General features: G+C 47.8%; 1 protein-coding gene across 3 annotated transcripts in view; it reads left to right on the top strand.

The window, feature by feature from the left end:
• The window catches only part of HCAR (coenzyme F420 hydrogenase family / dehydrogenase, beta subunit family), a 206,365-nt gene that overhangs the window by 93,888 nt on the left and 88,457 nt on the right, over window positions 1-24,020 (top strand). The gene's annotated exons all lie outside the window — the stretch shown is intronic.

Below are 24,020 nucleotides of genomic sequence, written 5' to 3'. Positions count from 1 at the left end.
GTCATTTTTTTCAAAATTTGAATTTTGAAACGGCCGTCCCTATCCGCCGTCCACAGCCATCCTCGGTCGTCCCCGGTCCGTCGGCAGCGTGTGACCCCGCCTGTCGGATGATTTTCCGATCGTTCCCCTCCGACCTCGGCCCGATTTCGACCGTTCCCCGGCCCTAGGCCCCGTCCCCCCGTCCCCTGTAACTATGACCTAGGAAGCCTCCTTGTGAGACTTCTAAAAGAGGCCTCTTTTCGATAAGGGAAAAAGAAGAGGATCCGCACGAAGGGCTCAAAAATCTACTACTTGACGACGCATCTCCTTCCCAAAGGAGAACTTAAGTTTCAATGGTAGAGCCCCCACCGAAAGAACGAGAAAGAAATGAGTCTCCTGCCACCTCGGCGGAGATGGCCCCACGAAGAGGGCGGGCAAAATGCTATCCATCACCCCTGAACAAAGAAGACCATCGCATACTTTTCCACACCATAATTCAAAGAGGGACGAGAGAAAACAAGAGAAGAAAAGAGCGAGAAAGAGGTTAGCCTCTTCTCCATCTTCTTTATCCTCTTCCTCTTCTGAAGAAAGTGATGGTGGAGACAAGGAGGAACAACTGAAGAAAAAGGCGAGAAAGAGGTCACCCTCTTCTCCATCCTCCTCATACTCTTCCTCTTTTGAAGAAAGTGATGGTGCAGCTCTTGAACCACCTAAAAGAAGAGGCCATAGGAAATCCTATGCCACGTGGAAGAGGTCATCCAAGCTCAAAAAGTTCAAAGAGGGAGGAAAGAACATCTCTTTCCTTACCTACGATGGCACCTTTGGTGCTACTGACAAAGTCTTGGCCTTCATCCAACAATTTGATGCGGCGTTTGGAGATGAGGGCTTCACGGAGTCCTCTAAGCTACGCCATGTAGCTATGCATTTTCAAAAGTTCGCTAGGCAATGGTGGTCTAGCCTACGAGCAAATGGTGAAGCTCCACGAACATGGAAAGCTTTAAGAGCTTCCATCATGAAGCAGTTTTTGGCTCCCGATGCCAAAGACAAAGTACTCACCAAATGGCGAAGCTTGAAGCTCTCTCCCTATGAATCTATTTACAAATATGTAGACAAGTTTTGGGATTTACATCTCAAAGCCACTGTCTTAAAAAAGATGGATTTTGGAGAGCAAAAAACAACAATTTTATGCGGGTTTAACTGAAGATATGATGGAGTATGTCAACTCCCAAAGGCCACGCACCATATTGCTTGACAGCGTAATCAAGTAGCCGATGCACTCTCAAGACGACTGAGAGTGAATGCGGTATCCATATCAACTCACAATGATCTATTTGCTATGATAGATGCGTATGCTATCGATCCCGATATTTATAGATGTGATTTCAGCCCTTGCACTAGGGAAGAAAGAAGAACCATTTACCCTACAAGATGGTATCTTCTCTATGGCAATAGACTATGCGTTACTAATTCACTACGTGAGAAAGTAATGTATGAATCTCATGCTCCTCCTTATGCTGGGCATAGAGAGATTCAATCTACCCTAAAAGGGATAGACACATATTTCTATTGGCTTGCCTTGAAAGCAAACATACAAGAGTATGTTTTAAAATGTGTGGTATGCCAAAAGACGAAGTTTGATAGAGGGAAGCAACCTGTATTGCTTCAACCGTTGCCAATCCCTAATTCACCATGGGAGAGCATATCCATGGATTTTATCTTCGGATTGCCCAAGTCTATCCATGAGAATACAGGAATATGGACGATAGTAGACAGGTTTAGCAAACAAGCACATTTCATACCTGTCAAAAAGACTATCAAGTCCCATCAAATAGCAACCCTCTTCATATCACAAATTTTCAAATACCATGGCTTGCCAATGTCCATAGTGTCGGGTAGGGATCCTAGAATGACCAGTAATTTTTGGAAGGGTCTCTTTGACAATTTAGGTACAAGGTTAAACTTCTCTTCGGTCTATCATTTCGGAACGGATGGCCAAAATGAAATAGCTAACCTAACAATTCTTGATCTAGTAAAATCGTATGTCACAGAAGTAGATCAAAAGTCTCAATGGGAGAAGTACTTACCCTTAGTGGAGTATGCTTACAATAACACTGTACATACTTCCACGAGAAAAGCACCTTTTGAGGTGATAGAGGGAAGATCAAAAAGTCCCCTGCTACTCAAGCTACATGGGAAGATCTTCGCTGCAGATGAATATAGCCAAGACCTACAAGAGCCTTTAAACAAAATCATTAGGTCTTGCTTAATTTTTCCAAGGCTCGATTAAGGCACACGACGGGCAAGAATTCTACGGGACACCAAAAGTACTATGCTAAATTAGCAAAAAGGTACTATGGACCCTTTCAGATTCTCAGGTCAATGAATGAGATGACCTATCAACTCAAGCTACCCAACCATTGGCTCATACACAATGCTTTCCACGTGAGCCTACTAATGCCTGACAAAGAAGAGCCACCTCAAGAAGCAATCATTGAAGACCCACCAAAGATCGAGGACCAAGAAGAGGTGCTGCAGCGCGAGTCTATTCTCCGACACGAAGACAAGGTATTATGAGGCAGTAAGACTATCTGACGATATCTTATCAAGTTTAAAAATTATCCTTTTGAAGATGCTAGATGGATGCAAGGCATACAACTAAAGGATTCAATGCTTACAATGATTCCCTAGAGTAAGCGAATGTAAATATGTATAAATGAACAAAGTTTTTGTCTTATAAGACTCTCTTTTTCTTATTTGTGCGCACATGTTAATCAGTATGCATGCTTAGGATCATGTTTGTGGGGACGAAGTCTCCCGAACACCAATTAGAGTTTGTCACTCTACTATGGAAGATTGATACGGACTAATGTGCAGACAGGCTGGCGGCAGCTAAGGCTCTCAAGCACCAAATGGATTAGTCATCCATTCTGGATGGTGTCGTAGGGTAAAATAGGGATCCTCTACCCGCTAGCAAACGGACTAATGGCTAGGTTTTATCTTCTCTACCTCAAGAGAGAGGTAATGTCATAAAAACTAACATCTAATTCTCCCAAATGATTTTCTCATGTTAAACTGATCATTTATTATGGGGAAGTACCAGGGGAGTAAAAGCTAGAATATTGGTACGGATGCCAGACCGGTCTGTCTTAGGGATCCAAAGGAGGGAAAATAGGGTTCCAAAGGGGGACCGTAGAGCAATGTGCTTAAATGGGGCGTTAAAGACCTAAGGTTCAACCCCATTAAGAGTTGTGTGTGCTTAAGTGTTAATCTCCCGTCGCAGGTTCCTTTTGCAAAGTACTCTCTCTCTTTGTGTGTCTCCAGTAAAGTAAAGAATTTCGGGTGAAAGCCAAAGCCTACCGCCCCACGGGCCGGTTTCAAGGTTCCATTGCCGGGATATCAATCACTTTTTCCTCTAGAAGTGAGCCTCGGTTGTTTTGGGTAAAGACACAGAGTACAGGAACGCGGGATTACACTATGGCCGACAAAGGGAAGGGCATTTTTGGAAGAGGGTTCCTCTACGAAGGATAGGCCGGAAACTCCTATGGTCATCCTGTTGATGTGAATGCCCCTCCAGTAGTACAGGTCTTTATGACTGGGCAACTTGAGAATGATGCGTTCAGGACTCAGTTAGTTGCCGTAGTGAATGTGTTTTTGCAGCTGGTGCAGAACCCAAGTTTTATGGAGTTCTTGCAAGCGCCACCAGTGCAACAAAAAAATAGGCAACCTACACCGCGAACAGAGCTTGTTGAAGCTCAAGCCCAAGTACTTCATGCGCCTCAGCAGGATAGGGAACACTCGCATGTTGCCGATTCAGGGGCTCCAAAACAGGTTCCTCCCGTCCTTGAACATGTGGCTAGAATGCCTATTTCATAGGCTATGGCAGTTCAACCCGCCACCTTTCAAAGCCCTCATGCTGTCTTGAATGGACAGGGAACTGGTTACCATTGCAGAGAGGCATAGACCAAAGCGCTTACCCTCGCTTTATGGTCCAAACATGTCCTTGAATTTTGCCCATTGCGACCACAGTAGAGGTAGAATGGGTGATTGACATGCAAGCGGGGTTGTTCTTTTGGATTGTAGGACCCTGTTAGTCATGTTAGTCAGTTGGGATGAGACTGCAACCATACCTCCTGGAAGTAAGTATCTGCCTAAGCTTGTCTCAAAGACAGCAGAGGATGTGCTTGGAAATCACCAACGCCAAGCACCCGATTAGGGCGTTTAAGAGTAGAGGTGGTAAGGGTTGACCATAGAGACAGACAACTCTATGCTACAGAGAGAAGCGTGTACGTAAAGAAATTATCACAAAAGAGACTAGGAGCTTAACAGGAAATCCCTTAGTGCTAATATCAAATAGCACTGATGATTGAACAATGACAGAAAGGGTAATTGGATTGTAAGAAGTTAATGACAATACCCAATTACGGAGACTGAGTGGATAAAGGATACTTTAGGCCAAAAGATGGAAACTTCTACAAACCTAGCAGAGATTGAGACATAACAGAACACCCGTTTTGGTGGAAAGGTAGTTGGGAGGAGAGAGATGGGATATTAGAACCTAGAGAAGGCGAAATCTTGCAAACTGCTTACTCAGAGTAATAGCACTTGATTCTGGAGCCATTTACCAAAGGCAATGGAACACCATCCAAAGTTACTAACTGGATTGCTCCTTGTGGCAAAATTTCCTGCACCTTGAATGGCCCTTGCCAGGCTGGAACCAGTTTTTTAGCCTTTTTGAGATACTTAGCTTGATAAAGTAGCACCAATGCTCCTTGCGTTATTTGCGGCTTTCTGAGATGGCGATCATGCCATGCTTTGCGACGAAGCTGCTTTGCTTCCAGAGCCCGGGAAGCCAAAGTTCGGCTTTCCTCTAGAAGGTAAAGACGAGAGACAGATGCCGACCCCAAATCTCCATTGGCACGCAGACTACCTACTCGCGGAGATCCTGAATTGAACTCGAAGGGTGCTATCTCTTCCAAACCGAAAGCTAATTGAAATGGAGTGTGATTGGTTGTGGCCTTGAAAGAAGTTCGGTATGCCCAAAGGGTGCTGAGGATAGCTTGAGCCCAAGTCGCACGATGGAGATGACATGCTTTCCGCAGAAGTGCTATCAGAACTTTATTAGTGCTCTCCGCTTGCCCATTTGCTCTAGGGTAATAGGAACAAGATTTTCGGTGAAAAATCTTGTAGTTGGCCAGCAAGGTTGAAATTGTTTCATTCACAAAGTGACTACTCCTATTACTGGTGATTTCAAAGAGGCACCAAAACCTGCACAAAATATTTTCGTAGAGAAACTTGGCTAGAGTAGTGCCAGTGCAATCCGTTGTTGCCAATATCTCTGCCCACTTTGTTGCATAATCTGTAGCCACTAGTAGATACTTCCGATTGGCTGGTTGGGCTGAGGGAGTAATTGGACCCACAAAATCAATGCCTGTAGAGCGGATAATGTGTCGTGCTCTCTACAGTGTGGGTACCCCTGTGTGCAATGTGTGTGACAATCTCACTCAAACAAATGAAAACTCTCAACAGAATGAAACACAGAAACAATGGATAACAACAGAGACACAACAGTGGACCAGAACATGTGGACTCGACTAGCTCAAAGAACCATGTACAGACTCTGGCGTGGCAGCACACTTTGCTCCAGCCCAGGACTGAGAGGTACAAATGGGGTGTCGAGGCTCAGATGTGCAGGGATGGTGAAGCAGTGCTCTGTGTAAGACTCCCCCGCTAGACGATGAACCGACCACCTATATAAGATAATGATAATGACCCAATGGCTACTGCTCATAGATACAATCATAAAGAGCCACCAACGGCCCATAAATGTCAGCCAGCTAAGTGTGACCTGGCCACATGTCCACTAGGCCACCATCCGTATCCCTGCCACGTGTCACTGCCCAAGTGTTCGTCCAGTGTGAACAGACCAGACCAACTGTACTAACTGTAACTGTGTCCTGTGAAAGTGACACTGTAGCTTGCTACAGGTTGCCCGCCACAAGACTGGTCACCGTCTCGGTGAGCCAAAACTGAGTGAAACTGCAAAAGTAACTATATGTACAATGAAAGGTGGGGTAAGAGCACAGTCCTGTCACCCATGGGAAAGTGTCGTCGCCACTGTTGCTCCAGAAGTATCCGGATCGGGAGGAGCCATCAGATCGATTGTGTAACTATGCTGTTGTTGTACTGTGCTCTGCATAACCTGGTTTCCTGTGGTTGTAGCACCCGTCTGCTGCACAACGGATGGGAGCACCTGCCTTGAAGTGAACTCCGGACGCCTAGTAACGCAACCATGGCGGTGTGCACCAGCAACACCGTCACAGCAAGGAACACTCTGGCTCTGCATGTGTGGCATATGGACCTGAGACCCCTGCTGAGTGAAGTACTGGAACTGGGGCTGTGGGTAGTGTCCCATGAACTGCTGAGAGGGCTGAGAGGGACCTGCTGGGTAGTGTCCCATGAACTGCTGAGAGGGCCGAGAGGGACCTGCTGGCGCTGCAAAGCCTGCTGGATTCTGGACCTGTATCCCTGGCCCAGTCCATCCATATCCCACAGGAGCTAGGGTAGGCCTGTTATCATACATAAGCATTTCTTGAAATCTCTACACCTGTGCTTTTAGGTCATCTATAATCCTCGACTTTATCTTCAATGCTTGCTGTAGTGCAAAAATCGTTGCATCTCGATCTACGATGGCACTCTCGGCAACTCGCAGAGATCCCTCCATAGCTGCGTATGTGGCAGAGTGATGCTGGTGGGTTGCAGCTAGCTGCTCCGCGCCTAGCTCGATGGTGGCAATAGCAGCTCTGGAGTTCTGAAGTAACTTCTCTGAAAGCTGAAACAGAGAAGTGGAGTCGGTCCTACCTGAAGATCCCTCAGATGGATGTGATGCTGGAGGGCGTACCTGTGGCACTGCCGGTGAGCTAGAAGTGGGTACACTTGGTGTAGTATGTGCCTCGGAGATTGTTGTTGTAGGTGGAGCGAGTGATATGTTGACCGGTGTATGAGTGAAGATGGGAGAAGAAGGAAGAGGATCCTGTGTGGGTGAAGTGACCATCCTGTCCTGAGGAGCGGCAGTAGACACTGGTGCCGGCACAGCAGAACCAGGTGTAGAAGTAGACGTATGACGTTGAAGATGTACCCTAGTCTGCTGACTTCCCTGTATCCTTCAGCACTTCCGCCTTGATCTTCTTTTTCTTGGTGACTGTGGGGTCAACTTGCATGCTCATGGTTTTTCTTTTCCCTTTCGAGGTTCCCTGTTCCTCATCCACTTCATTTATGTTAATAGGTATGTTTATGACCCATGCCAAGAGAGGTGCCGCAAAACATCTAAAACTTAACTGCACAGATTGCACTTGGGTCCGAAATCTTTTAGCCCTAGATTGCAAAGAGCTGAAGAGAATTTGGTGGAATCCACATGGGATAGTGTGGATTAAACAGTATAGCCCGTCGCAGTGGGAGAATGTAGTGAGAATATCTGTTTTTACCTTGTCTTCTTTGGCATCCCGAGCCAGAAAGTAATACCTGAAGATTGCGAGAAGCCGTCTGTTTCGCTCATAATTTGGGTGATCTGAGCTCAATAGCTCTCGACATGCTTGAATTGTCGCATCCTTGGACAACAAAGAGAAAGTGCGAGTAGTAGACTTCACAGCTGGAAAGTGTGTCATACCCATGGCATGGCCAAGCCTTGTAGCTGTTAGCTTGTGGCCCCTGACCTTTGGAAAGTTTTTCAACAGTTGATGTATCAGTTCTACTGGAACCGTATCAGGTAAATTTGCATCAGCCAATGCTGTGAGGCCCAGAGTCCGTAGCTGAGCAGTCGAAAGCACCTCACTGAGAGATGGTCGAGGTTGCTGCATATGAAAATTTAATGAGAATGCTGTGCGACTTTTTGAAGAAGCAGGCCTCTTGATTTCATGAGTGATGATTTGCTGCTTTTCTTTTTTCTGAGGCACTTTTGAATGTTCCTCTTTATCACTGGAAGCACCTGACTCGGAATTTACATCTGAATCATCAGATGCTGCTGAGTCTGCTTTGTAGCTCTCATCACTTGGGTCACTGGAGGTAAAGTCATCTATGTCATGGCTACTGTTGCTTGCATATACTTCCTCTGCTTCGCTCTTTGATTCTGCAACCAGAGGTTTCCTCCTCTTCAACTCTACCTTTTTCTTGCTACTTCCCTCTGGCAGTTTTTCCTGCTTGCTACCTCCTGCCATGGTGAGGTCGGATGACAAACAGAGCCGTTGAGTAGCCAAGTGATGGACAAGCACTGAGTAGCCAAGTGATGGAAAAGCACTCAGACAGATACAGACCAAGTTGGATTTTCAGCAAAACGATTTAGGTTGGGGCGAGTATTTTAGGGTAGGGGTAAATTCGAACCAAAATAGGGCAGGGCGAAATTCGAACAAAATAGGGCAGGGCGAAATTGGGTGGGTAGAGGGTAGGGGTGAAAGTGAAATTGTAGAGGGTAGGGCGAGAGGGGTGCTGAGAGAGGGTAGGGGCGAGAGTGGGAGGGTAGGGGCGAGAGGGGGTGCTGGGAGAGGGTAGGGGCGAGGGGTATAGGGTAGGGGCGAGAGGGGTTGCTGGGAGAGGGCAGGGGCGAGATTTAGAGGGTAGGGGCGAGAGGGGGTGCTGGGAGAGGGTAGGGGCGAGATTTAGAGGGTAGGGGCGAGGGTATAGGGTAGGGGCAAGTTGGATTTTCAGCAAAACGATTTAGGTTGGGGCGAGTAATTTAGGGTAGGGGTAAATTCGAACCAAAATAGGGTAGGGCGAAATTTGAACAAAATAGGGCAGGGCGAAATTGGGTGGGTAGAGGGTAGGGGTGAAAGTGAAATTGTAGAGGGTAGGGCGAGAGGGGTGCTGAGAGAGGGTAGGGGCGAGAGTGCGAGGGTAGGGGCGAGAGGGGGTGGTGGGAGAGGGTAGGGGCGAGAGTGAGAGGGTAGGGGCGAGGGGTATAGGGTAGGGGCGAGGGGTTGCTGGGAGAGGGTAGGGGCGAGATTTAGAGGGTAGGGGCGAGAGGGGGTGCTGGGAGAGGGTAGGGGCGAGATTTAGAGGGTAGGGGCGAGGGTATAGGGTAGGGGTGAGAGGGGGTGCTGGGAGAGGGTAGGGGCGAGAGGGGGTGCGAGGGCGAGAGCTGCAAGGGAAGGGGGCGAGTTCTAGGTAGGGGTCGATAGGGGGAACGAGGGGAAGGGTTGATAGTGGGTAAGATGTGAGGGAAATTACGAATTAGGGGCGACTTCTACAGTATGGAAGAGAGTTTGGGGATGGAGCTAATTAAGCAAGGAACACCAGCAAGAGGAGGGAACAAGGGCTAATAGTGGGCTCATTAAGCAAGGGACAACGCGAAAAAAGAGAGTCAGAGTCTCAATAACCAGAAATAGCTATCGACCATATGGGTTGCCATGAAAGGTGAGTTGAAATTCCCACCCTGCAGAAACTGAACTTGCATGTGTGAACGATAGGGAATAGATAACCCATTGAAAGAATGAAGAACTAGGGATTGAAACAGTTTGAGGAGTATTTTAAAGAGATTGCTCCAGTACGGCAAGGATAGAGATGCGATGGTGAGAGTGCATTTAAAAAATTAGAGACGGAAAAGAGAGATGCAGTTGAGCTGATTTAATCGCGAACCATAGCCAATAATCAAAAGATCTATTCGATGAGACTTGAACCTCGGAAATTACAGAGGGGAAGCAGAGACAGAGACAGAACAACAGTAACTGATGCATGCCTTGAAACAAAGGGAGTTTTGAAAGATAAGAGCTGCCATGAGGAAGAATTGAGAAGAGGGGAAACTGGTAAGCCAGGGAGAAATACCGAACTGAGGAGGGAAGAATCATATGGTGTTGGGATAGCTATCATCAGTAGATGTGAAGATAATTAGGGCGAGTGATAGTTCTTAATCCTTGATCCGTTTACCAGTGGCAAAGGAACGCCTTCTAGAGTGACTAATTGGACTGCCCCGTGTGGTAAAATCTCTTCCACCACGAAGGGCCCTTGCCAAGTTGGATCCAGCTTCTTTGCTTTTTTCAAATATTTTGCCTGATAGAGTAGCACCAATGTGCCTTGCGTTATTTTCGGCTTTCTGAGGTGGCGATCATGCCATGCTTTGCGACGAAGTTGCTCCGCTTGCAGAGCATGAGAAGCTAAAAGGCGGCTTTCATCCAATAAGGTAAGATGGGATATAGAAGCTGCTTCCATGCCCCAACTTGCACGCAGACTGCCCACCCTAGGGGATCCGGAGTTGAACTCAAATGGAGCTATGGCTTCCAAACCGAAAGCGAGTTGAAAAGGAGTGTGATTCGTTGTCGCTTTGAAAGATGTGCGGTATGCCCAAAGAGTGCCGTGCACAGCCTGAGCCTACGATGCTGGATGGAGATGACATGCTTTCCTCAAGAGTGCGATCAGAACCTTGTTGGTGCTCTCGGCCTGCCCATTGGCCCTAGGGTAATAAGAGCACGACTTGCGATGAAAAATCTTGTAATTTTCCAGTAAAGTTGAGATCATGTCATTGACAAAATGACTGCCCCTATCACTGGTGATCTCTACGGGACATCCAAATCTGCATAAAATATTTCATATAAAAATTTGGCTACTGTATTGCCACTGCAATCTATTGTCGCTAGAACCTCCGCCCACTTTGTTGCATAGTTAGTAACCACTAGCAGATATTTGCGATTACCTGGTTGAGCCGGGGGATATATTGGACCCACAAAGTCCAAGCCCCATCTCTCAAACGGTAGCCACGCCATCGAGACCTACAGAGGATGGTTGGATTGCTTACTTGGCTTCAGCCCATAGCGTTGGCACACATCACAAACCTTAGAATATGCTATTGCATCCTTAAAAACGTAGGGCCACCATAGAACACTCTGCAGAATCTTCTGGGCCGTGATGTGACCAGGATAATGGCCACTAGTGGGACCATTGTGTGCATCCTCCAGAATATGCTCCACCTCATCAGGCGAGACACAACGCTTCAGAACACCATCTGGTCCCGATTTGTAGAGCTGACCCCCAATCAGAGTGAAAGGCCTGGACTTCAACAGCAATCTCCTCTTCTGCAGTGGAGAGGCCTTCTCTGGGTACAGCACAGTAGATAGAAATTGTAGGACCTCGTCGTACCATTCCGGTGTTGTATCGATTTTGAAAAGACTGCTATCTGGAAAGTCATCCGCAATCCCGGTAGCTTCTTCACCTGTGTGAATGCGAGAGAGGTGGTCAACCATTACATGATACTTACCAGGACGGAGTACCACTTCAAAATCAAACTCTTGGAATAGGAGGAGCCATCGCCATACTCGACCTGCGACCTTTGGCTTAGGCTTATTAAGCAGATAGCACAAGGCATGGTGATCAGTAATAATTGTAAAGTGGACCCCTAGCAAATAGTGACGAAATTTTTGTAGAGCATACACTATAGCCAAACCTTCCCCCTCTGTGGTGCTATAGTTGCGCTCTGCTTTGGTGAGCAGGCGACTTGCATAATGTACAGGGCGATCCAAGTTGAACTCTTTGCTAGGCTGAGTCAGCACAACACCCACAGCCAACAGACTGTCATCTGTATGCACATGAAAAGGTAGGGCCCAATCCGGGGCAACTAGAATAGGCGCTTCAGTGAGGTGTTTTTTGAGGTATGCAGATGCTTCGGCCTCAGGTGTTGACCACTGAAAGGGAACACTAGCACTTGTGAGCCGGGTCAATGGTTGAGCCACCTGTGCATACATACGTATAAACCTGCGATGATAGCCGGTGTGGCCCACAAAGCTCTGAACACCTTTGGGATTTATGGGAGGAGGTAACTTCAAGATGGCCACGATCTTCTCTCGGTCAGGTGCTAAACCTTGAGCAGAGACCACATGAGCCAACAGTGTGCCCTCTGTGACCAAAAAATGACACTTGTTCGGATTGAGCTTCAACCGTGCCTCTCTGCACCTGAGGAAGACTGCAGAGAGCTGAGCAAGATGCTCCTTTAGATTTTCTACTGGGGTCGAACATTGAGCACCCGAGAAGGTGGAAAAGTCGTCCATGAATATGCGAAGGGGATCAGTAAGCAGAGGACAAAAGATGAGATATACTATGCGATTGAAAGAAGGCGGTGCATTTTTAAGCCCAAAAGACATTCTAGTGTAGATGAAAATACCCCAGGGAGTCACAAAAGCTGTTTTGATTTGGTCGTCAGGATGTATTCCTAACTGATTGTAGCCGCTGAACCCGTCCATAAAACTATACAGTACATGGCCCGCGACATCTTCGAGAACTCTCTCAGTGAAAGGTGTCGGAATCCATCAGGGATTGTCACCTTATTGAGAGCCTGGTAGTCGACGCAAACTCAAATTTTGTTGGACTGCTTCTTTGGGGCAATAACCATAGGGGACAACCATTTTCAGTGCTCCACTGGTACAATAATACCTGCTTCTTGCATTTTTTCCAACTCGATTTTGACTGCTTCTGCATACTTGGGACTCAGTTTGTAAGCCCGTCCTCTGACCGGCTTAGCCCCCTCAACCAGAGGAATTGTGTGTACTCCTAGCTCTGCTGGGATTCCTTCCAAATCATGGTAAGACCAGGCAAACACATCCTTGAAAGAGCGCACGAAAGAGATTACCAGGTCGAGTAGAGCGGGGTGATCCCATAACCAAGTGGCTAACAAGATGGGCTGATGGTTGTCAGGGCCGCCTAGGTTGACCTCTCTGACTGGGTCAGGCCGTGCAGTGGGTGAGGCTGCGTCAGGGAGAGAAGACCTTGCCGCCTCTGTTAGCTTTTGGACATTATGAGCTGGCGTTTGATCAATGTTGAAATCAGCATACTCTTCTTGCAACCATCCTGAATGAAGCTCTGCAAATGGTAAATCTTCAGATACTTCAAAGTGCTCCGGCATGGGTGGAGAGTCACATGGGATAGAGGCTAAGGAAGGAGCTGGGGTGTTGGCCAACTCTTGCAAGGGAGACTTTTTCCCCCTTCTATGGTGGGTTATAGGCTCACCCAGGCCGATGGTTTCCATTAAGGGACCCTCTGAAGGATGGGCACCAAAGACCGGTCCACTTGGTTCTGGCTCACTTGGCTGACTGGGATTATTGGCTTCATGTGTAGCTTCAGGTTTAGCTTCAGGTGTAGGATCAGGGGGAGAGGGTGAATCTGTGGGCAAAGGTTGAAGAGAGGCTACATAGCATGGCATCGAAAAGGTAGCTTCTAACCATTGCAGTAAGTCTTCATCGGACCCATGAGGAGGGACCGGCTGCTCCAAGTCAGGGTTGGACTCTACTGACAAAGAGGTGTGCTGAACGACCGGATCGATACCTCCTTCGAGACGAATTTGTTGCATTGGAGAGCTAGGAGTATGTATCCACATGGCGTCGGTTCCCCAATCGTGAAGTGCTTTCGTATGTCGCAACCATGGCCTACCAATCAGCAAGGGATAACCTCCCTCTACTTGGGGAAGATTAACTACCACAAAATCCAAGTTAAAAGTGAAATCTTGTACCTTCAGAGGCACCTTGTCGACTATGCCCACTGGGTAGACTGTTCTCTAATCGGCCAATGTAACAGTGAAAGGAGCAGGTCGGGTAGGCTTTAGACCTAAGGCCATCATAGTGAATTCGGGCATCAAATTGATTCCAGATCCTCCATCAACGATGACGCCGGATAGCTGGTGCCCAAGAATAGATACAGTGAGGCGAGGACTTTTATAATCGGTGAGGGGAGGAGATGGATAGGAAATCAAATAAGACTCTGAGGGTTGTAGAGGGAGGTGCCCGCCACTAGGCCCAGCCCCCGGGTACAGAGATTGAATGACTGACAGGGTGTCACTTCTAAGTGTTGCGTCGAGCCTTAGCATGTCGTATAGTGACACCTGCTGAAAAGTATTTTTCAAGATGGCTTCTGTTGTGGGCTTGGCGCCTTCGAACTGGGCTCCCTTTGGGACCTTAATCTGTTCCAAGTCAGCCACTGCTTCCAAGAAGGCTCCATCAATGGCAGATAACAGTGAAGTTGGTTTGCTCTGAGCAATTTCGAAGGACTCGTCCTTTGGGTCAAATAGACCAGCTTGAGGAAGTGGGGACTGGCGAGGTGGACCTGTGGGCAGATTGAGACCAAGAGCTGCTCTTTGTGCCCGAGTAAGGACACGAGCAGGCTCCTCCACTTGTAGTGGCTTAACCACATGAGTAGCAGGTGATGGTTGAGGCACGGTGTTCACAGTAATCAAGTTTATCTTCGGGAAGGTGAATTCTTGCTGGTTCTGAGTCGAGCTTGAAGAAGGGGATGCCCTTTGCGTGGGACAATCCTTATTGTAGTGATCCTTCGAATCAGGGCAATGACGGCAAGGAGGGGACCCCTCAGGTAAAGGACTCTTGCTCTGATAATGCCCATATTCTCTGCATCTGTAGCAGAGTATAGGCCGATTGGAAGGACGAAACGGGGGACGAGGTGGTTGCTGCATGGAGTTGGAGGCTGAAGTGTAGAAGCTCTGAGGGGTTGAGGTGGCATTAGCATTATAAAAACTTTGAGTCGGGAAAGTACTTGACATACCTTGGATAGCAGAGGTATTGAGCAAAGGTGGCATGTAGTTGTTATGGCTGTAGTGGGAAACCATGTTGGATGCTGGTACTAACCCTTGTTGGAGAGTAGGACCAAGACTTTGCTGTATTTTGTGCAATCCCTTTATATAGTAGCAATCCTTATCTTCATGACCCGATTTTTCGCAGAAGGGGCAATAAGAGCAAAAGGGACAGTCTTGTGGAGGGTGTCCTGGAGAGCGGCAGGAACTACACCATACCATAGCCTTAGTCTCCTTCTGAGACCTGAGCTCTTCTAACTCTCTTTTAAGTTGATCATAAGCCTCTTGATGTGGAGGCTTCTCCTGTCTGAGAGAGAAGGATCCCTCTTCGTGAAGGGCCCGCTGTAACTTTAGGGCTTCCAGTTCCCTTCTTAAAGAAGTCAAAGGGTCTGATGGACTGTCCACGAGTAAAGGGGCAGTATCTAACTGAGGAGAGTCAGTGAACTGCCTTCTTGCTCCCTCTATTCTAGTAGGAGTAGCAACTAAGTCCTCCAGACTGGCTTCAGGACGGAGACTTTCTCTGAGCTTTTGTTGAGAAGTCTTAGGCAGAGCCTTCTCTACCCACTTCTTCACCATGAATTCCCCTGGTTGCTGAGGCAGCTTGGCGACCAGTGACTTTGTTCTGGTCATGAGCTGTGCAAATGTCTCCTTGGGTTGGAGCAACAGGTTGGCCAACTCATCTAGAATCTTCTCTTGATAATCCCATGGTCGGAAACCTTCACAGAATTGCTGTCTTAACATGGTCCAAATAGTAAAGTGGTTTTCAGCAAACTGACTGTACCATTTATCTGCAAGACCATCCAAGGTGGACGGGAAGAGCACCAGGTATGCGTCTTCTCTGTTGAGGCCACGACCTCTGCAAAGAGAGACAAACCTCCCAGCATGGTCGTCTGCATCTTCTGCCGAGAGACCTTTAAAGGTAGGGAACTTGATGTTCACCTTTGCCAGAACACTTGTGAGCTCCTCCATGGCCTCGTGCTCCTGAGTCTGTTGCTCCCTAGCTTGCTGTAACAAAATGGGGGAGAGCCTTACCGGAGAAGGTGACCTGGAGGATGTAGAACCGGTCGAAGGAATGGTGGTAGCCGTATGAGTAGGTATGGGTGATGGGGTTAATATGCTTCTACTGGGCACCAAGGTTGACGCCTTCTGTGGTAGTACTTCAGAGGACTCAGTAGTGCACTTTGACGCTCCAAAGACCTCCTTGTATGTGTCATGCAGTAACCGCCAACCCCACCAAGCTTTGGGCAAGAAGACCTTCACTTGGGCAAGACAACCTTCACTTGGCTGAATATTGGTCTAGACTCTACTAGACCAAGGCGAGTGACTAGACCACGTGGTCTGGACCAGGACGAAGAAGGACTAGACCAGGGACGAGAAGGACTAGACCAGGACGCACTGGGTGGACTAAGGCGAGAGAAGACCATACCAACAAGGCGAGAGACTAGACCAGCTAGATTAAGTTGAACCAGACCAACAGCTTGCACAGGCGAGGCGAAGGAACCCAGCTACTCAACAGAGTGAGACCCAGCTACTCAACAGAGTGAGACTTCAGTTGAGGTCCCACCGTGATCGCCAAAATGAGAGCACTTGTAGCGCGGATAATGTGTCGTGCTCTCTACAGTGTGGGTGCCCCTGAGTGCAATGTGCATGACAATCTCACTCAAACAAATGAAAACTCTCTCGACAGAATGAAACACAGAAACAATGGATAACACCAGAGACACAACAGTGGACCAGAACATGTGGACTCGACTAGCTCAAAGAACCATGTACAGACTCTGGCGTGGCAGCACACTCCGCTCCAGCCCAGGACTCACAGGTACAAATGGGGTGTCGAGGCTCAGATGTGCAGGGATGGTGAAGCAGTGCTCTGTGTAAGACTCCCCCGCTAGACGATGAACCGACCACCTATATAAGATAATGATAATGACCCAACGGCTACTTCTCATAGATACAATCATAAAGAGCCACCAACGGCCCATAAATGTCAGCCAGCTAAGTGTGACCTGGCCACATGTCCACTAGGCCACCATCCGTATCCCTGCCACGTGTCACTGCCCAAGTGTCCGTCCAGTGTGAACAGACCAGACCAACTATACAAACTGTAACTGTGTCCTGTGAAAGTGACACTGTAGCCTGCTACAATGCCCCATTGCTCAAAAGGCTGCCATGCCATAGAGACCTGCAGAGGACGGTTTGGCTGCTTGCTTGGTTTGGGGCCACAGCGTTGACATACATCACATACTTTGACATAGGCAATTGCATCTCGAAAAATATAGGGCCACCATAGGCCACACTGGAGAATCTTCTGAGCAGTAATATGACCAGGGTAATGGCCACCAGTGGGACCACTATGGGCATCCTTCAAAATAAACTCCACTTCATGAGGGGAGACACACCGCCTCAGAACACCATCCTGTCCTGACTTGTATAGCTGGCCCCCAATTAGTGTGAATGGCCTTGCCTTCAACAATAGTCGTCGTTTCTGCAGTGGAGAAGCGTTCTCTGGGTACACGCCAGTAGAAAGTAGATGCAAAGCATCACCGTACCATTCCGAAGTGGTATCCACCTTAAAGAGGCTGCTATCTGGAAAGTCGTCTGCAATCCCTGTTGCTTCTTCACCCGTGTGAATGCGAGAGAGGTGGTCGGCAAGGACATGATGTTTGCCGGGCCTGAGTACCACTTCAAAATCAAATTCTTGAAATTGGAGTAGCCATCGCCATACTCGACCTGCAACTTGCGGCTTGTTGAGCAGATAGCGCAGGGCATGGTGATCAGTAATAACTGTGAAGTGGACCCCTAATAAATATTGCCGAAATTTTTGCAGAGCATACACAATAGCTAAACCTTCCCTTTTCTGTGGTGCTATAGTTGTGTTGTCCCTTGGTGAGTAGGCGAGTGGCACAGTGAACAGGGCGATCCAGGTTGTACTCCTTCCTAGGCTGAGTCAGCACAGCCCCCACAGCCAATTGACTGGCATCAGTATGCACATGAAAATGGAGAGACCAATCGGGAGCTACTAGGATAGGCGCTTCAGTTAAGCGTTTTTTGAGATATGCAAAAGCTTTAGCCTCTGGATTCGACCATTGAAAGGGAACAGTAGCACTGGTTAGACGTGTTAGGGACTGAGCCACCTGCGTATACATGCGTTTAAACCTGCGATGATAGCCTGTGTGACCTACAAAGCTCTGCACCCCTATTGGGGTGATGGGAGGTGGTAACTTCAAGATTGCCACAATCTTCTCTGGGTCAGGTGCTAAACCTTTAGCAGACACCACATGGCCTAGCAGTGTGCCCTCAGTGACCAAAAAATGACATTTGTTAGGATTTAGCTTTAGGCGTGCCTCTCTGCGCCTGAGGAAGACAGTAGAGAGCTGAGCGAGGTGTTCCTCTAGATTTTCCACTGGGATTGAACATTGGACACCTGAGAAGGTCGAAAAGTCGTCCATGAAGATGCGAAGATGATCCGTAATCAGAGGACAAAAGATGAGATATACCGCATGATTGAAAGAAGGTGGAGCGTTTTTCAACCCAAAAGACATCCTAGTGTAGATAAAAATATCCCAAGGAGTCACAAAGGCCGTTTTCAGCTGATCACCTGGATGGATGCCCAACTGATTGTATCCACTAAACCCATCCATGAAACTGTACAAAACATGCCCTGCTACGTCCTCAAGCACACGCTCAGTGAAAGGTGTGGGGAAACCATCTGGGATAGTGACCTTATTCAGCGCGCGATAATCTACGCACACACGGATTTTATTTGACTGCTTCTTAGGCGCTATCACCATGGGTGATAACCACTCAGAGTGCTCCATAGGTACAATGATCCCTGCCTCTTACATTTTCTCGAGCTCTGACTTGACAGCCTCTGCATACTCTGGGTTGAGCTTATAAGCTCTGCCTCTGACAGGCTTAGCCCCTTCAACCAGAGGGATAGTGTGGAGACCCAATTCTGGTGGGATCCCTTCCAAATCCTTGTAGGACCAAGCAAAAACATCCTTAAAAGAGTGAATAAAAGAAACTACCTAATCCAATAATGCAGGATGCTCCCATAACCAAGCTGCTAAGAGGACATACTGAGGGTCATCAGGGTCGCCCAGGTTGACTTTTTTGACATGGTCAGGGGGTGTAACAGTGGAGGGTACTTCAGAAGTTGAGAACTGAGCTGCCTCTTGGAGCCTCGAGACTTCATGTGCTGGAGTTTGATCGATTGGAAACTCCGCATACTCTTTTTGTAACCATCCTGGTGGAAGCTCCTTGAAGGGTAAACCTTCAGACACAGGCATAACCGAGTGCTTTTGAGGGGGCCGGGCGTCCGACTTGGGAGATGTTAGAGGGAGGGGGAAGTCATTGGCGAGTTCATGCAGAGGAGATTTTTCCCCCCTTCGGTGATGTGTTATAGGTTCCTCGAGGCCGAGGGCTTCCGTAGGAGGATCATCTGAATCATGAGAATTTGGGGCTGACCCACTTACTTGTTGGACTGGTCCACTGTCTGCTGTAGGACTTGGGATATTTATGTCCGCCCGAGGAGTTGGGAGAGAGAGTGTTACCGGCACAGGTGAGTTTTGAATAGAAACAACACAGCATGGCATCGAGGCGGTAGCTTCCAACCACTGCAGCAGGTCTTCGTCAGACCCGTCAGGTGGGATGGGCTGCTCAGGGTCGGGGTTGGACTGTACTGACAATGAGCTGTGATGAACCACTGGATCGATACCTCCTTCGAGCTGAATTGGTTGCATGGGGGAGCCAGGAGTATGTATCCACATGGCGTCGTTTCCCCAATCATGCAGTGCCTTAGTATGCCGCAACCATGGTCTACCAATTAGCAATAAAAATCCTCCCTCCGCCTGAGGAAGACTGACCACCACAAAATCTAAGCTAAATGTGAAGCCTTGTACCATCAGCGGCACCTTCTCTACTATGCCCACCGGGTAGACTGTCCTCTGGTCTGCCAATGTAACAGTGAATGGAGCAGGGCAAGTAGGCTGCAGGCCTAAGGCGAACATAGTAAATTTTGGCATGAGATTGATCCTAGATTCACCATCCACTATGATGCCTGAGAATTGATGTCCAAAAATAGACACAATGAGACGAGGACTTTTGTAGTTGGTGAGGGGAGCAGCTGGATATGAAATCATATCGGACTCCAAGGGCTGCACAGGTAGGTGCCCGCCACTAGGCCCTGCACCCGGGTACATAGACTGGATGATGGAAAGGGTGTCACTTCTAAAATTTGCATCAACTCGAAGCATGTCATACAGTGACACTTGCTGAAAAGTGTTTTTTAAGATAGACTCTGCTGTGGGCTTGTTTCCTTTGATGAGATCTTGCTCTGGTATCTTGACCTTCTGCAAGTCCTCTACTTCCTTCATGAAAGCACCATCAATATCTGATAGAAGCGAGGTTGGTTGGCTCTTGACACTACCTGCTGTTTTGTCAGCTATTACTGGAGTTTGACTCATTTGTGTGACAGGAGATGGAAAGATTGGACCACCAAGGAGGCTGAGGCCAAGAGCAGCTGTCTGTGCTCGTGTGAGCACACCAGCCTGCTCTTCCACTGGCTTCAACCCATCTATAGAGGCAACTACAAGCGTGGAAGGCGGGGCCTGTGGAATGGAGTTTACTGTGATGAGGTTAAGCTTTGGGAATGTAAACTCTTGTTGGTTCTGGCTTGTGCTTGCAGATGTGGACGCTCGTTGTTTTGGGCAATCCTTACTATAGTGATCCTTAGCTTCAAGGCAATGTCGGCAAGGAGGGGACTCTTCTGGTAAGGGACATTTGCTTTGATAGTGTCCATATTCCCCGCACCTGTAGCACAAAATTGGCCTATTTGAGGGACGAGGTGGTCTCGGCCCTTGCTGCATGGGACCGGATGCTGACGTGTAGAAGCTTTGGGGAACTGAAGGAGTACCTGCATGATAAAAGCTGGGGGATGTAAAGTTGTTGTGCATACCTTGCAGAGGAGGTGTTGTCAGCAGAGGGGGCATCGGGTTTTGATGGCTATATGGTGACACCATGTTTGATGTAGGTGCTAGCCCTTGTTGGAGAGACGGACCTAGACTTTGTTGTATCTGCCGTAATCCCTTGATATAATGACAATCCTTGTCTTCATGCCCAGACTTCTCGCAGAAGTGGCAATAAGCTCGAAGGGGACAGTCTTGTGGAGGATGTCCTGGAGAGCGACACGAGTTGCACCATACCATAGCTTTGGTTTCCTGTTGAGACCGAAGCTTTGCTAGCTCTCTCTTGATTTGATCCAAAGTCTCTAGATGTGGGGGTTTCTCCTGGCGAAGAGAGATATTTTTCTCCTCTTGAAGAGCGCGTTGTAGTTTTAGGGCTTCAAGTTCTCTACGCAAAGAAGTCAATGGATCAGTAGGACTTTCCGAAAACACAGAGGGGGTCTCTATGTGAGAGGAGTTGTTGAACAGCTTCCTAGCCCCCTCTATTCTAGTAGCAGCTGCAATGAACTCCTCCAAAGTGGCGTCGGGTCGGAGACTCTCTCTGAGTTTTTGCTGCGATGTTTTGGGAAGCGCCTTCTCCACCCACTTTTTAACTATGAATTCACTGAGCTGCTGGGGAAGCTTGGCAACCAGAGACTTGGTCTTGGTCATAAGCTCTGCAAAAGTCTCCTCTGGCTGGAGCACCATGTTGGCCAACTCATCCAACACCTTCTCCTGGTAGTCGCCTGGCCTGAAAGCTGCACAAAACTGTTGTCTTAAGGCTGCCCAAGTTGCAAAATGATTCTCTGCAAACTGGCTGTACCATTTGTCTGCTAAGCCATCCAAGGTGGATGGAAAGAGTACCAAATAAGCATCTTCCCTGTTAAGACCACGACCCCTACAGAGAGATACAAACCTCCTTGCATGGTCATCAGCATCTTCTGAAGATAGTCCTTTGAATGTAGGGAACTTGATGTTTACCTTGGCCAAAACGCTAGCCAACGGCTCCATGGCCCCTTGCTAAGCCTGTTCCTCAATAGCCTGCTATAGCAGAATAGGAGAGAGCTTTACTGGAGAAGGTGATTTGGAAGAGGTGGAACCGGATGAAGAAATGGGTGATGTCGTATGTGGAGGTATGGGTGATGAGGTTGGTGGACTTCTACTAGGTACCAAGGGTCGTCTTTTGTTGTAGTACTTCAGAGGGCTCAGTAGTGCGCTTTGACGCTCGACTAACCGCCTTGTATGTGTCATGCAGTGACCACCAATCCAACCTAACGTACTGGTTAAAGACAGGTCTAGACTCAGGTTGGACCAGGGTCGAGGAGGAGGGACTAGATCAGGGACGAGGACTGATTGGACCTGGCTAGAGAGACCAGACCAATTGGTCCAATTGGACCAGTGTGAGATAGGACCAAACCAAATGGACCAGGGCGAGATAGGACCAGCCGAAATGGACCAAGGCGAGAGAGGAATTCACCACCAGGCTACACAGTGCCAGGCAAAGTAGGCGAATCTAGATAAACCCAACTAGCTTCAAGAGTTGCACTTCATAGAGATTGAGAGTTCAGTTGAGGTCCCACCGTGATCGCCAAAAATGAGAGCACCTGTAGCGCAGATAGTGTGTCGTGCTCTTACAGTGGGTGCTCCTCAGTGCAATGTGCGTGACAATCTCACTCAAAACAGGTTGGAAACATGAAACAATAGACAACAACGCTCACAGACACAACAACAACAGCAACAGTAGACCACACAAATGACTCGACTATCTGAAAGAACTGATATAGACTTTGGCGTGGCAGCACACTCAGCTCGAGCCCAGGACTCTCAGGTACAATGGGGGTGTCGAGGCTCAGGTGTGCAGGGAGAGTGAAGAAGTGCCGTGTGTGCAGAAGATAATCCCCAAATAATCCCAAACCACTACTCATATTTACAACCATAAAGAGCCACCAACGGCTCATAAATGTCAGCCAACTAAGTCTATCCCAAAACTGAATGGTGGTGACTTGGCCACGATGTCCACTTGACCACCGTCCGTATCCTGCCACGTGTCACTCTCCAGCCTAGAGAGTCCATCCGATGTGAACCAGACGAGAACAACTGTACCAACTGTCTGTCCTGTGAAAGTGACATTGTAGCCCTGCTACAAAAGGTCGAAGCTATTAAGACATGGCCAGACTTGAGGACTGTGCACGATGTCAGAAGCTTCTTGGGATTGTGTTTCTACTATAGAAGGTTTATAAAAAGTTTTGCAGAGATAGCATCACCTTTTCACGCTTTGCAAAAGAAAGAGGGCACTTTTAGATGGACCCAAAAAGAGATTTCAGCTCTTAGTCTCTTAAAGGAAAACTTGACTTCAGATCTAGTAATTGTTTTGTCAGATCTTAGGAAGTCATTTGTGGTCCAGTGTGACGCGTGTGGCAGTAGCATCGGAGCAGTGCTAATGCAAGATGGACGGGTAGTAGCTTATGAAAGCCGAATTTTCCAAGGGCCAGAGAGGACTATGAAAGTCTATGAGAAAGAGCTCTTGGCTGTGATTCATGCGCTTTCTAGCTGGAAGCACTACCTCTTAGGTGCTGATTTTGTTGTCCAAATAGATCATCAGACCTTGCGATACCTCTTGACATAGTCAAAGCTATCCGAAAAGCATATGCAATGGGAAACATTCTTTCTATGTTCCACTTCCAGATTATGCATGTGGAAGGCAAGAAGAATGTTGTGGCTGATGCGTTATCAAGGAAGCCACAAATTTGAGCCGTGTCAATTCCTTATCATCATGAGCTAGATGACATGAAGGAACAATATGCTATTGATGAAGATTTTGCAAGGATCTTTGAACAGTTGCAATAGGGGCAACATCATGAGCACTAGCTCCTCAGAGATGGTTTTATGATGATGCATGGCAGACTTTGTGTCACTAGGCCATTTCGACATAAGGTCATGGAAGAGAGTCATGTCCCACTGTATGCAGGGCATCGTGGTATTGATGCGACAGTTCAAGCGGTAGATATATTCTTTTATTGGCCTACCTTGAGGAGAGATCTGGATGCCTTTGTGCGAGCATGTGTGATTTGACAGACAAAAGGCACCAAGGCTGTTACAACCACTGCCGATTCCGGATAAGCCATGGGAAAGTATTGCTATGGACTTTATCTTTGATCTTCCACGAACCCCAACAGGGAATGATGGTATATGGACCATTATTTGCAGGTTCAGCAAGGAGGCCCATTTTATCCTTGTTAGGAAGAAGATAAAATTTGACGAGATGGCACGCTTGTTCATGTACAATGTGTTGAAGTACCATGGTATGCCACAATCGATTGTGAGACATCGTGATCCTCTCATGACCAATTTTGTTCTGGAGAGGATTGTTTGAGAACATGGACACTACGCTCATGTTCTCGTCTTCGTTTCATCCACAAACCGATGGATAGTCAGAAGAGGCTAATTCTACTGTCTTGGATCTATTGAAATGCTGTGTGTCAGATAATAAGGGCAAGTGGGAACAATATTTGCCTATCCTTAAATATGCGTACAATAATACAGTGCATTCA

The sequence above is a fragment of the Adiantum capillus-veneris genome, chromosome 19, assembly GCF_014529385.1.
Source record: "Adiantum capillus-veneris isolate H3 chromosome 19, ASM1452938v2, whole genome shotgun sequence".
NCBI classification, from domain to species: domain Eukaryota; kingdom Viridiplantae; phylum Streptophyta; class Polypodiopsida; order Polypodiales; family Pteridaceae; genus Adiantum; species Adiantum capillus-veneris.
This window is presented reverse-complemented; position numbering and strand designations above follow the sequence as displayed.